Source organism: Arachis hypogaea, chromosome 15 (genome assembly GCF_003086295.3).
Source record: "Arachis hypogaea cultivar Tifrunner chromosome 15, arahy.Tifrunner.gnm2.J5K5, whole genome shotgun sequence".
In the NCBI taxonomy this organism is placed as follows: Eukaryota; Viridiplantae; Streptophyta; class Magnoliopsida; order Fabales; family Fabaceae; genus Arachis; species Arachis hypogaea.
The window spans coordinates 95,355,704-95,368,980 of NC_092050.1; the positions used below are offsets into that span (position 1 = coordinate 95,355,704).

General features: G+C 39.2%; 1 non-coding gene across 1 annotated transcript; it reads left to right on the plus strand.

Moving 5' to 3' along the window:
* The first annotated feature begins 260 nt into the window (after positions 1 to 260).
* LOC112753684 (small nucleolar RNA R71) lies at positions 261 to 364 on the plus strand. The gene has a single exon (XR_003178057.1). It is a non-coding gene; the product is annotated as a small nucleolar RNA R71 (small nucleolar RNA).
* Positions 365 to 13,277: the final 12,913 nt, after the last annotated feature.

Genomic DNA, 13,277 nt, shown 5'->3' on the forward strand with positions numbered 1-13,277 from the left:
TGAGCTCTGCTAGTTGCTTGGCAAACACCTTGTTTTGGGCTAGAATTGTATCAACATGGTTCAGCTCCATGACTCCCTTAGTGTTGTGTCTCTCTGATGCATAGTAGTACTCATTCTCAGCCACTGTCTCAATCACTTCAATGGCTTCTTCCACAGTCTTTTTCCTGTTCAATGAACCTCCTGATGAATGGTCTACAGCCTTCCTTGATTCATAAGAGAGTCCATCATAGAAAATATGCAATTGCACCCAGTCATGGAACATGTCTGGTGGGCATTTCCTTGTCAAATCCTTGAATCTCTCCCATGCCTCGTAGAGAGTTTCACCATCTTGTTGTCTAAACGTCTGAACCTCAGATCGAAGCCTATTGACCTTTTGTGGGGGGTAGAAACGTGCCAGAAACTTGCTTTCCACCTCATCCCAGGTTGTTAGGCTCCCCCTTGGGAATGATTCCAGCCACTTAGCTGCCTTGTCCCTAAGTGAAAATGGGAACAAAAGCAGTTTATAGGCATCTTCCTGGACTCCATTGGACTTCACAGTGTCGCAAATTCTCAGGAATTTTGTGAGATATTGGTTTGGGTCTTCATTAGCACTCCCACCAAATGAACAATGATTCTCCACAAGTGATATTAGCTGTGGTTTGAGCTCAAAATTGTTGGCCTGAATGGGTGGTTTCTGAATGCTGCTACCACAATTCCCAGAGGTTGGGTTTATGTATGAACTAAGAACCCTCCTCTCAGGAATGGCATTGTTTCCATCAGCTCTCTCATGGTTGTAAACTTCTCTATCCATGTTGAGATCTAAAGCTTCCTCAAAATTGTCCTCAGATTCTCCTTCAGATTCTTCTTCTCCCAGTACTCTCTTCCCTCTTGCTTCCCTTCTAAGTCTATGAAGGGTCCTCTCTGGTTCGGTATATGGAGGGGTTGATGTCTCTCCTCTCCTACCTGTCATACAAGAACACAGCACAGGCAACAAACAAGTGAAATACTCTTGGTTAATGGAAGAGTATGGTTAGAGCAGTTGAGGAATTAATTCAAACAGTTAGTGAGTCAGTGAGTTAGTTGCTTGAATTTAAAGGCATAAAGAAAGAAAGCATGTAACAGAGTGCAGAAATTAAAAATTCAACAAGTAACTTGAACTGAATTAACAAAGCAAGAAAAATGCTCAATCTAGTTAACTTCCAATTTGAGAATTGTCAATCGAAAACCAATCCCCGGCAACGGCGCCATAAACTTGATGCGCATAAACTTATTATGCTACGATTTAGGAAATTACACGATCGGCAAAATTCCTTCTGGCAAGTGCACCGGTTATCGTCAAGTAAAAACTCACAATAGAGTGAGGTCGAATCCCACAAGGATTGGTTGAATGAGCAATTCGGATTAGAAGTGTGTCTAGTTGAGCGGAATCAAGAATTAGATGAGAATTGCGGAATGTAAAATTGGCGGGAAACGTAAATGACAAGAAATTGAAATGGCAGAATCTTAAATTGCATGAATTAAAGAGCAGAAGCTAAATTGCTGAAATTAAAAGGGAATGGGGGTGATTGCATGAATTGAGTTGCAGAATGTAAAGAGAAAGTGGAAATCAGAAATGGGGAATTCATTGGGTTATAGGAGATATTGAGATCTCTGAATCAAAACATGTTCATCTCTTCCTCAACCAATGCGTTCATTGAATTTTGCTTGGCAATCTTATATGATTGGATCCCAATCCCTTGGCTCACCAATTCTCTCTAAAAACAAACAAATTCCCAATCCCTTGGTTTAAATGTTCATAAGAAGAGATGATGCTCAATCACTGATTATACCACACAGTTTCATGAACCACAATTTGGTAGGATTACATGTCACAATATCCATCCAAACCCCAATCCAATTCACTGTGAGAAAGCTTCTCTAGCATGAATCCTCCATTCCTTTCCCAAGGTTCCGAAGGATTCCAATTATGGGTAGTTTCTTTCCCAAGACAACTACCCAATGGAATTAGATCGAGAAGCTTTCTAACAAAATTCAAGAGAAAAGATTGAAGAAGAAGATAAAACTATTATTGATTCATTGAATTACAATAGAGCTCCCTAACCCAATGAAAGGGGTTTAGTGAGTCATAGCTCTGAATTCAATTACAAAGGTATGAAAACTAGCAAAATGAAAAGGTCAAAGTCCTTCCTAACTTAAATTCTATCCTATTTATACACTTTCTATATTGAGCTTCTGTTGTGTTTCTTGGGCTTTGAGGCCTCTCCCTGCTTTCCTTTTGCTTTGGGTTTATGATCCATTAATCTTGATGAGGCTGCTGATCCAAATTCTGTAACATTCATTGAGCCAACTTAGTGATAATCAAGTAATGACACATGACTCAACAAATTGAAATTCCAGACTCATCAATCCTTCAGGCCCAATCCCATAAACCATGATATTCAATTGGGTTTCATACCAGAGTAAGTTTAAGTTAATGTTTGTGCTCAAATGCTAACTTAAACTGCAATATTTTTGGCCTAGAAACCTTTTCCAAGAGTGGCGTTTAAGTTGCAGTTTAAGCTTAAACTGCAGCTTAAACGCCAGACACTTCCAGTGATGCCTTTTGTGGAAGCACGTTTAAGCTTCAGTTTAAGGTTAAACTGAAGCTTAAACGTGGAAATGGAAGAAGGCAGCCCTGGAGGGTAACATAGTCGAACACGTTTAAGCTTCAGTTTAAGGTTAAACTGAAGCTTAAACGTGGAGATAGGAAAGGCAGCCCTGGAGGTCGAACACGTTTAAGCTCCAGTTTAAGGTTAAACTGGAGCTTAAACGTGGGAATAGAGAAAGGTAGCTCGGGAGGTGTCGAACACGTTTAAGCTCCAGTTTAAGGTTAAACTGGAGCTTAAACGTGGAAGCGGAGAAAGCAATCCCTGGAGGTCGAACACGTTTAAGCTCCAGTTTAAGGTTAAACTGGAGCTTAAACGTGGAAATGGATAAAGCAACCCTGGAGGAGAAAACTTGGTCGAACACGTTTAAGCTCCAGTTTAAGGTTAAACTGGAGCTTAAACGTGGAATTGGCTCCCTGGTGCATTTCCCATTTCTGGCGTTTAACTTCCAGTTTAAGGTTAAACTGGAGGTTAAACGCCACTTTCACCTTTCCTCAGCTTTCATGATTTTGGCCGTTTAAGTTCCAGTTTATGCTTAAACTGGAACTTAAACTCCACATGTGATATTCAAGCTTCCTTTATTGATTTTTGTTGCTTCCTTGCCTAGCCTCTTCTTCCCTGCAATCATCCAAACAACTGCATCAAAGTCTTGCAAATTTTCATGAGAATCTTCCATTCATAGCATTCAAGTAATATAACTAAAAACTCATGAAATTTGCATAAAAATCATGCTGTTTGGATGGTTCATTGCTTTGTTATTCATTTAACCATTCTTGGTTACTTTAAGCTCAAGAAAATGCATAAAACAACTAAAACTAACAGAAAAATGCTAGTGAAACTAGCCTAAGATGCCTTGGCATCACTGATCTTCTTGGTTTTCTTCATTTTGCCCCCCTGTGGTTGATGGTTGACTTGTATTCACTGTTGCAACTTGCAAGCTATCAATCCTCTTGGCCATTTGCTCAAACTGTTGTTGAATTTGCTGCTGCATCATTTTGTTTTGAGCTAGGATTGAGTCCACTCCTTCCAACTCTATCACTCCTTTCCTTTGTGATGGTTGGCGTTGCCTTTGGTGAGCAAAGAAATACTGGTTGTTAGCCACCATATCAATGAGATTTTGGGCCTCCTATGCAGTTTTCATGAGTTGTATTGAGCCTCCTGCTGAGTAGTCAAGTGCCTCTTGAGCTTTCATTGTCAGTCCTTCATAGAAATTTTGGAGTTTATCCCATTCATTAAACATCTCAGGAGGGCACTTCCTGATTAGAGCCTTGTATCGTTCCCATGCCTCATACAAGGGTTCAACATCCATTTGTGTAAATGTTTGTACTTCAGTCTTCAATCTAATAACTCCTTGAGGTAGGTAAAATTTGGCAAGGAACTTGGTTACTAGATCATCCCAATTGTTGATGTTGTCTCTTGGGAAGGATTCCAACCATTAAGTGGCTTTGTCTCTGAGGGAAAATGGAAATAGCAGCAATTTGTAACTGTCAGGATGCACACCATTGGTCTTCACTGTGTTACATATCCTCAGGAAGGTGGATAGGTGCTGGTTTGGATCTTCCAAGGGGCCTCCTCCATAGGAACAGTTGTTCTGCACCAAGGTGATGAGTTGGGGCTTCAATTCAAAGTTATTTGCATCGACATTTGGGTTCAGGATGCTACTCCCACAATCTCTTGGATTAGCAAATGTATATGAAGCCAATACTCTCCTTTGGGGCTGACCATTGTCGTTGGCCACTCCCACTTGTGGATTTGTTGGATTTTCCTCTATTTCTTGGTTCTCTTCTCAACCTCCAAAGTGTTTCAGGATCAAAAGGTGTGGATTCATCACTTCTTCCTCCTGACATAAACACAGAACCAAGAACCAGAATTAAACACTCTATTGCTAGAGTGAAGTTAGTGTTAGCTTAAGCAAAAATTCAAACAGTTAGTATGCTTAGTAAAAAGAAAAAGAAAAAGTGCTTAATCTAGACCACCACCTTACTTAATCATTGTCAATCTAATCAATCCCCGGCAACGGCGCCAAAAACTTGATGTTGTGGAAAACGATCCAACACAAAACTCACCGGCAAGTGTACCGGGTCGCATCAAGTAATAATAACTCACATGAGTGAGGTCGATCCCACAGGGATTGAAGGATTGAGCAATTTTAGTTTAGTGGTTGATTTAGTCAAGCGAATCAAGATTTGGTTGAGTGATTTATGATTTGTAGAAGCTAAATTGCATGGAAAGTAAAAGGGGAAGGGGAAATTTGCAGTAAATTAAAGAGTAGGAAAGTAAAGGAGCTGAATCTTAAAGTGCAAGTAAATTAAATTGCAGAAACTTAGATTGCAAGTAATGTAAATGGATGAAGCTTAAAGTGCAAGAAACATAAATTGCTTGAATTGTAAAAGGGATTAGGAGTTGGGATTGCAGAAATTAAACAAGAACAAGTAAATTGCATTAAACAATAAAAGAGAAAATTTAATTGCAGTGAAGTAGATCTTAAACAGAAGAGTACAATGCTTTGAGAATTTAAAAACAGAGAAAGCAGTGCTTAATTTGCAGCAAAGTAAAAGAGGTTGAAGATCTCAGGGTGGAAGAGACTAGATAACAAGTCTAGATCTCAAATCCTTCCTTGATCCAACAAGAATAATTGCAAAAGAAACTGAAAAGTAAATTGCAGAAAGAGTAGAAGATAAAGCAGTAAATGGAAATTGGAATTCAATTATGCAGAAAAATTAAACAAGATCTCAAGGTGAGATTGAAATAGAAGTTCTTCAATTCTCCACCCAAGATCCAAATCAAGAAAATAAAAGAGTGCTCAAGCAAGAACCAAGAAGAAGAGAGATCAATTCTCCTTCCAAGTTCTCAGAAATACAAAATTCAAAGTAAAAAGCTCAAAATTAAAATGAAAGTTCAAAAGGAAAATTCAAAGTAAAAGTCTAGAGGAAAAAGATAAAAGTTCAAAAGTTCAAAAGTAGTAATTACATCAAACTAACTCTTATTTATACACTTTCTATTCTTGGATTTTGGAATTTGGGTGGGCTTTTGATTTGGTGAAGAAATGAATTAAATTGGATTTTTAATCTAATTTTCAGCCCAAGTTTTCAACTCCCAGGGGTAAGTTCAGTTGGAAAAACCAACTGAGCATTCTATTGTTGCTGCCCGTGTCATTTGGTGCGCATCAAAGCCCCCTTGGTGCCTTGGGTCCGTGTCAACTTGTGGGGAGGAAGGGGAGGTAGTGCTCAGTTGGAAAAACCAACTGAGCTCCCCCTTGTACAGCGCCTTGCTTGCTTCCTTGTTGCGCCAAGTTGCTGCTTGGCCGTGTCATGATGCGCATGTCAAGCTCCCTTGTGAGCATTTGTTGTGCCAAAGAGTGGAAGGCTTGGGGAGAGTAATGCTCAGTTGGAAAAACCAACTGAGCTTTCCTTGGTGGCGCCTTGCCTTCAGCCTCAAGGTCCCAGGTTCAAATCCTGGTGGGAGCAAGTGGAGGAAATCTTTGAAGCTAATTTCCTTGGATGAGTGGGCACTCCTCCTTATGTTTTAAAGAATTCCCAAGTTCGAAACTTGGCTCAAGCATTTAAGCTATTTTCTCTTGATTTTCCTTGCAAGCTTGGTGGCACTCCTTCCTTATGTTTCAAGGAATTCCCAAGTTCGAATCCTGGGGGAAGCAATTTAGCTATTTCTCTTGATTTTTCCTTGCAAGGAGTAGCGTGTGGTTCCAAGTTCGAATCCTAGAGGAAGCATTTTGGCTTATTTTTCATGATTTTCCTTATTCCTAGCAATATAATGTAGCACTCCATTAAGTAAAGTAATTGAGCGCCTTTGCCTCCATGGAGTAGCGCTTTCTTGTCATCCCTCAGGTGTAAGGTTCAAGTCTTGGTGGCTTCATTTATGGGATTTTTGCTTTGAATTAATTTTTGAGAGGCCCCGATAAAGCTCACTTAGTTAACTATTTGAACTTAGCCTTGTACCTTGCCTTCCCCTTTCATTCCTTGTGAAGCTCAGTTTACTTTTCCAACTTAGCTTCCTTTCTTCCTTGATTTTTGCCACGCTTTTCTTCTCTTGGCACGCTTGTTGCTTCCTTTGGGCACATTCCTTAGGCCACGCTTTTCTTATTTTCTTCTTTCTTCACCTACAAGCAATCAAAACAACCAATCAAAGTATCACTAAATTCACAAGGTTTATAAATCATTAAAATTCAATTAAATTTAGCTTAAACCTCATGATTTAACATCAATTAGATGGTGGTTGATTGATTCAAAGAAGTCATGCATTTTTAATCTAAATTACTTTCTTAAAATGCAAGAAAGTGCATAAAACCTAATAAAAACAAAGAAAAAAAGCTAGTGAAACTAGGCTAAGATGACTTGTCATCACAACACCAAACTTAAACCTTGCTTGTCCCCAAGCAAGTAGTAAAACATAAGGAAAATTACTAGAAGCAGAGAAGTGTATAAGCCTTTTATTAGAAGACAATGAATACTGGTAAATGGGGTTTTTATGCATGGTATCTTAGGGATTTTTATTCTGGGGCTGAGACATCAACATTCCTTTGGATCCTTACTTGAATTACACAAAAAATGAGACTTGTTATTGCTTGGTCCCTGGGGGTTTTTTTTTTCTTTTTTTTTTGTTGCTCTCTTTCTTGGCTGAGGCTTAATGCTATGTTGTAAGGCAGCTTTTTAGAGTAAGCTTTCAGCCAGCATTCCCACCCTAGTTGGTTCAAGATGCTAGGTGTTGAAACACCCCTATGGGCTTACTTGCTCAATCCTCTCCTTAGCACACACACATCACAGGCATTTAGCTTGTTTTGTTCATCTCTGTTTGTTCTTTGGAAATTGATGCCCAGCACCTCTTTGGGTTACTAAATGCTTTGTCTCAAAGTAGCTCTTGATGGTGGACTTTTGGTTGGCAATCCCGGGTTAATTAACCCAAGTTACCGGGTGATGAAGCACCCCTTAGAACCTAGTTATCCAAGCTTATCTTTGTACAAGAACATCACAGGCATTTATCCAAATTTGCAGCCATTGGTGCCCAGCCTTGTGTATTTCTTTTTGCTTCTTTCTTTTGCATTTTTTTCTTTTATTTTGGACCTTTTTCATTTGTCAAGTCTCATAAAATGTAACTCAAGTTTATATCACAAAGTCATGCCAGCATTCAGCCTTATTTATAAATCACCTAATGAACCAGCACATACCACCACATAATCTTATTTTGTCTCATATCATACCAGACTTTTACTCTTTCTCTATTTCACAGTTATTTTTCTTTTATTCAAGCATGAGGAACAAAGCATATAATTCAAGTAAGATGAAAGTGAATCAAGCACTTAGACTAGTAAGCCATAACAGCATGAAAACAAACAAACTTGCAGACAGTAAATGAATCTAGAAAGATACTAATCAACAGGGGACATTTGCACTTTCAATTAACATATTTGAACTAGAATCAGTCAGAGAACAATACAACCTCTTGGAGTCTATTTGTTTCATCTGTGTCATCATCATTGTTGGGTTCCATGTCCTTCCTCTGTCCATGATGATGTACCTTTTCCTCCAAGAGATTGAATGACTTCCTACAAAAGATATTGAAAGTTGCTTGTTCCCCAAGCACTTGAGAGGCAATTAGCATGCATGTATGCTTGTGATTCTGTGAACCTAAGTTGGTGTGGGAACACCAAACTTAGTTCCTTGCCTACTTCTATATGTAGCAGAATAAATACATGCATGAAACATCAAGTACTTTTATTAAGGAAATAAACTATGGACTAGAAAACAAACTATGAACTAGAAAACAACTAAAAACTAGAAACATGACAATTGTTAAGCAGTTTCTCTGATGGTTTAGAGCCGATACTGATCATGATAAGGGTGCAATGTGTTCTTAATGAAATTTTTGGTGGAACACCAAACTTAGCATCCAACATTCACCCCTTAATTATTTTGGTGTGCAACACTAAACTTAGCTCTTTGCAATACTGAGAAATCTACTCAACTCTTTTATTAAATTAGCTATGAAGAGAAAATTACCTCAGGTTGGATTGCCTCCCAACAAGCGCTTCTTTATTGTCACTAGCTTGACATCTTGTTCTTTGATCATGGAAGCTGATAAGCATAGTGCCTTAGCTTTTCTCCTTTTACTGTGAACTTTCTTCCGGTCTCCTCTTTGATGATTTCTAGGTGTTCAAGTGAAAGGATCCGGTTCACAGTATAGTACTCAGATAATTGTGGACACACCTCATTGGTTGGGTGTTCATCATCACTTTATCCCCTAGTGAGAAGCCTTCAGTGGGGATTTTCTTGTTTTTCCACCCTTTTGGCCTCTTCTTCTTCTCTTCTTTCTTAGGAGATGATTCATGCCTTGGTGGTTCTTTATCTGGAGTGTTGAGGTTTTCATCTGGGGGTTTTGGATCTAGTTCCTCCTTGATTTCTTTAGTCTGTTGCACCATCTCTACTTCTTTCAAGCATGGATTTAGAAGTCTTGGAGTTAACTCATTGAATGCCTCCTTCAAGCTTTAATCCCTGGCCTTATCCTTCATACAATCTTCTTCTTGAGTGGGCTCATGCAGGGTTTTAAAAACATGGAATGCTAGGTGCTCATCATGTACTCTCAACAATAATTCCCCTTTTTCAACATCTATCAATGCTCTGCCCAGAGCCAGGAAAGGCCTCCCCAGGATGATGGGAGTGTTAGGGTCTTCCTCCATATCCAGGATGACAAAATCAACTGGAAGAAGGAATTTTCCCACTTTTACCAGCACATTCTCTACAACTCCAAGTGCTTGTTGAATGGACTTGTTAGCCATTTGAAGAGTTATTCGAGTGGGTTTCAGCTCAAAAATTTTAAGCTTCCTCATAAGAGATAGAGGCATCAAGTTTATACTTGCACCAAGGTCACAGAATGATTTCTCAATAGTTATGTTTCCTATGGTACAAGGTATATAAAACCTTCCAGGATCATCCTTCTTCTCTGGTAGACCTCTTTGGAGAATAGCACTACACTCTATTGTCATTTCAACAATCTGTCCTTCCTTCAAGGGTCTTTTCTTTGTTAGCACTTCTTTCATAAATTTGGCATATAATGGCATCTATTCAAGTGCTTCTAAGAAAGGAATATTGATGCTGAGTGTCTTGAATATGTTCAGGAACTTTGAGTATTGCTTATCCTCGTTTTCTTTTTTGAATATTTGAGGATATGGAAGTTTGGGGATATATGGCTTCATCCCTTCCTTCTTCTCTTGTAGTTGTGTTTCAGGGATGTCCTTATCTCTTTTTGAGCTTTTTGCATTCTCAGTCTTTTTATCCTCTTCACTTCTCTCTTCTGTCTCTTCTTATGGAACTTGTTTGTTGTGTTCTTCCTGATTGATGGCTTCCTTCTCCCCAGTCTTCTCACTTCCCACTATGATTGCTTTGCACTCCTCCTACTTTGTAGCTTTTCCTTTGTCCCTTGGGTGGTTTTGAGTGGCACTAGGGGATGCATTTGGTTGCTTCTCACCCATCTCTGTAATTTGTTTAGCTACTTGTTCCATTTGCATCTCAAGATTTCTGATTGAAGCTTCTTGGTTTTTGCTTGTTATGGCTTGATCTTTTCTTGCTGCTTCTTGATCTTTTCTTGCTGTTTCTTGATCTTGTCTGGCAATCTCTTGATTTTTCATAAGTTTTTCCATCATTATCTCTTGGTGCTTCATCATCTTTTCCATCAATATCTCCAAATTGGAGATTCTTTGAGTGTCTTGTGACGCTTGTAGCTGGTTGTGAGATATTGAAGGTTGATGGTAGGTGTTTTGGTTAGTGGTTTGGTTATTGGGTGGATAGTAACTGGAATTTGGGTGGTTGTTTTGGGGTTTTCTATATGGATTAGGGGTAGTGTTTTACTGGTTGTGGTTTTGGTTGTTTCTTGAGTTGTTTTGGTTTGAATTTCTTTGCCATGGTTGCTGGTTTTGAGTGTGGTTATCTCCCCATCTTATGTTTGGATGGTTCTTCCAAGATGGATTGTAGGTGTCACCATAAACTTCATTTTGGCCTGAGCCTTGGATGTGCATATATTGAGGTTGTTCCTACTGCTGATCTTCTTGATTTTCTTCATTTTGCCCCCCTGTCGTTGATGGTTGACTTGTATTCACTGTTGCAACTTGCAAGCTATCAATCCTCTTGGCCATTTGCTCAAACTGTTGTTGAATTTGCTGCTGCATCATTTTGTTTTGAGCTAGGATTGAGTCCACTCCTTCCAACTCTATCACTCCTTTCCTTTGTGATGGTTGGCGTTGCCTTTGGTGAGCAAAGAAATACTGGTTGTTAGCCACCATATCAATGAGATTTTGGGCCTCCTCTGCAGTTTTCATGAGTAGCATTGAGCCTCCTGCTGAGTAGTCAAGTGCCTCTTGAGCTTTCATTGTCAGTCCTTCATAGAAATTTTGGAGTTTATCCCATTCATTAAACATCTCAGGAGGGCACTTCCTGATTAGAGCCTTGTATCGTTCCCATGCCTCATACAAGGGTTCAACATCCATTTGTGTGAATGTTTGTACTTCAGTCTTCAATCTAATAACTCTTTGAGGTAGGTAAAATTTGGCAAGGAACTTGGTTACTAGATCATCCCAATTGTTGATGTTGTCTCTTGGGAAGGATTCCAACCATTGAGTGGCTTTGTCTCTGAGGGAAAATGGAAATAGCAGCAATTTGTAACTGTCAGGATGCACACCATTGGTCTTCACTATGTTACATATCCTCAGGAAGGTGGATAGGTGCTGGTTTGGATCTTCCAAGGGGCCTCCTCCATAGGAACAGTTGTTCTGAACCAAGGTGATGAGTTGGGGCTTCAATTCAAGGTTATTTGAATCGACATTTGGGGTCAGGATGCTACTCCCACAATGCCTTGGATTAGCAAATGTATATGAAGCCAATACTCTCCTTTGGGGCTGACCATTGTCGTTGGCCACTCCCACTTGTGGATTTGTTGGATTTTCTTCTATTTCTTGGTTCTCTTCTCAACCTCCAAAGTGTTTCAGTATCAAAAGGTGTGGATTCATCGTTTCTTCCTCTTGCCATAAACACAGAACCAAGAACCAAAATTAAACACTCTATTGCTAGAGTGAAGTTAGTGTTAGCTTAAGCAAAAATTCAAACAGTTAGTATGCTTAGTAAAAAGAAAAAGAAAAAGTGCTTAATCTAGACCACCACCTTACTTAATCATTGTCAATCTAATCAATCCCCGGCAACGGCGCCAAAAACTTGATGTTGTGGAAAATGATCCAACACAAAACTCACCGACAAGTGTACCGGGTCGCATCAAGTAATAATAACTTACATGAGTGAGGTCGATCCCACAGGGATTGAAGGATTGAGCAATTTTAGTTTAGTGGTTGATTTAGTCAAGCGAATCAAGATTTGGTTGAGTGATTTGTGATTTGCAGAAGCTAAATTGCATGGAAAGTAAAAGGGGAAGGGGAAATTTGCAGTAAATTAAAGAGTAGGAAAGTAAAGGAGCTGAATCTTAAAGTGCAAGTAAATTAAATTGCAGAAACTTAGATTGCAAGTAATGTAAATGGATGAAGCTTAAAGTGCAAGAAACGTAAATTGCTTGAATTGTAAAAGGGATTGGGAGTTGGGATTGCAGAAATTAAACAAGAACAAGTAAATTGCATTAAACAATAAAAGAGAAAATTTAATTGCAGTGAAGTAGATCTTAAACAGAAGAGTACAATGCTTTGAGAATTTAAAAACAGAGAAAGCAGTGCTTAATTTGCAGCAAAGTAAAAGAGGTTGAAGATCTCAGGGTGGAAGAGACTAGATAACAAGTCTAGATCTCAAATCCTTCCTTGATCCAACAAGAATAATTGCAAAAGAAACTGAAAAGTAAATTGCAGAAAGAGTAGAAGATAAAGCAGTAAATGGAAATTGGAATTCAATTATGCAGAAAAATTAAACAAGATCTCAAGGTGAGATTGAAACAGAAGTTCTTCAATTCTCCACCCAAGATCCAAAGCAAGAAAATAAAAGAGTGCTCAAGCAAGAACCAAGAAGAAGAGAGATCAATTCTCCTTCCAAGTTCTCAGAAATACAAAATTCAAAGTAAAAAGCTCAAAATTAAAATGAAAGCTCAAAAGGAAAATTCAAAGTAAAAGTCTAGAGGAAAAAGATAAAAGTTCAAAAGTTCAAAAGTAGTAATTACATCAAACTAACTCTTATTTATACACTTTCTATTCTTGGATTTTGGAATTTGGGTGGGCTTTTGATTTGGTGAAGAAATGAATTAAATTGGATTTTTAATCTAATTTTCAGCCCAAGTTTTCAACTCCCAGGGGTAAGCTCAGTTGGAAAAACCAACTGAGCATTCTATTGTTGCTGCCCGTGTCATTTGGTGCGCATCAAAGCCCCCTTGGTGCCTTGGGTCCGTGTCAACTTGTGGGGAGGAAGGGGAGGTAGTGCTCAGTTGGAAAAACCAACTGAGCTCCCCCTTGTGCAGCGCCTTGCTTGCTTCCTTGTTGCGCCAAGTTGCTGCTTGGCCGTGTCATGATGCGCATGTCAAGCTCCCTTGTGAGCATTTGTTGTGCCAAAGAGTGGAAGGCTTGGGGAGAGTAATGCTCAGTTGGAAAAACCAACTGAGCTTTCCTTGGTGGCGCCTTGCCTTCAGCCTCAAGGTCCCAGGTTCAAATCCTGGTGGGAGCAA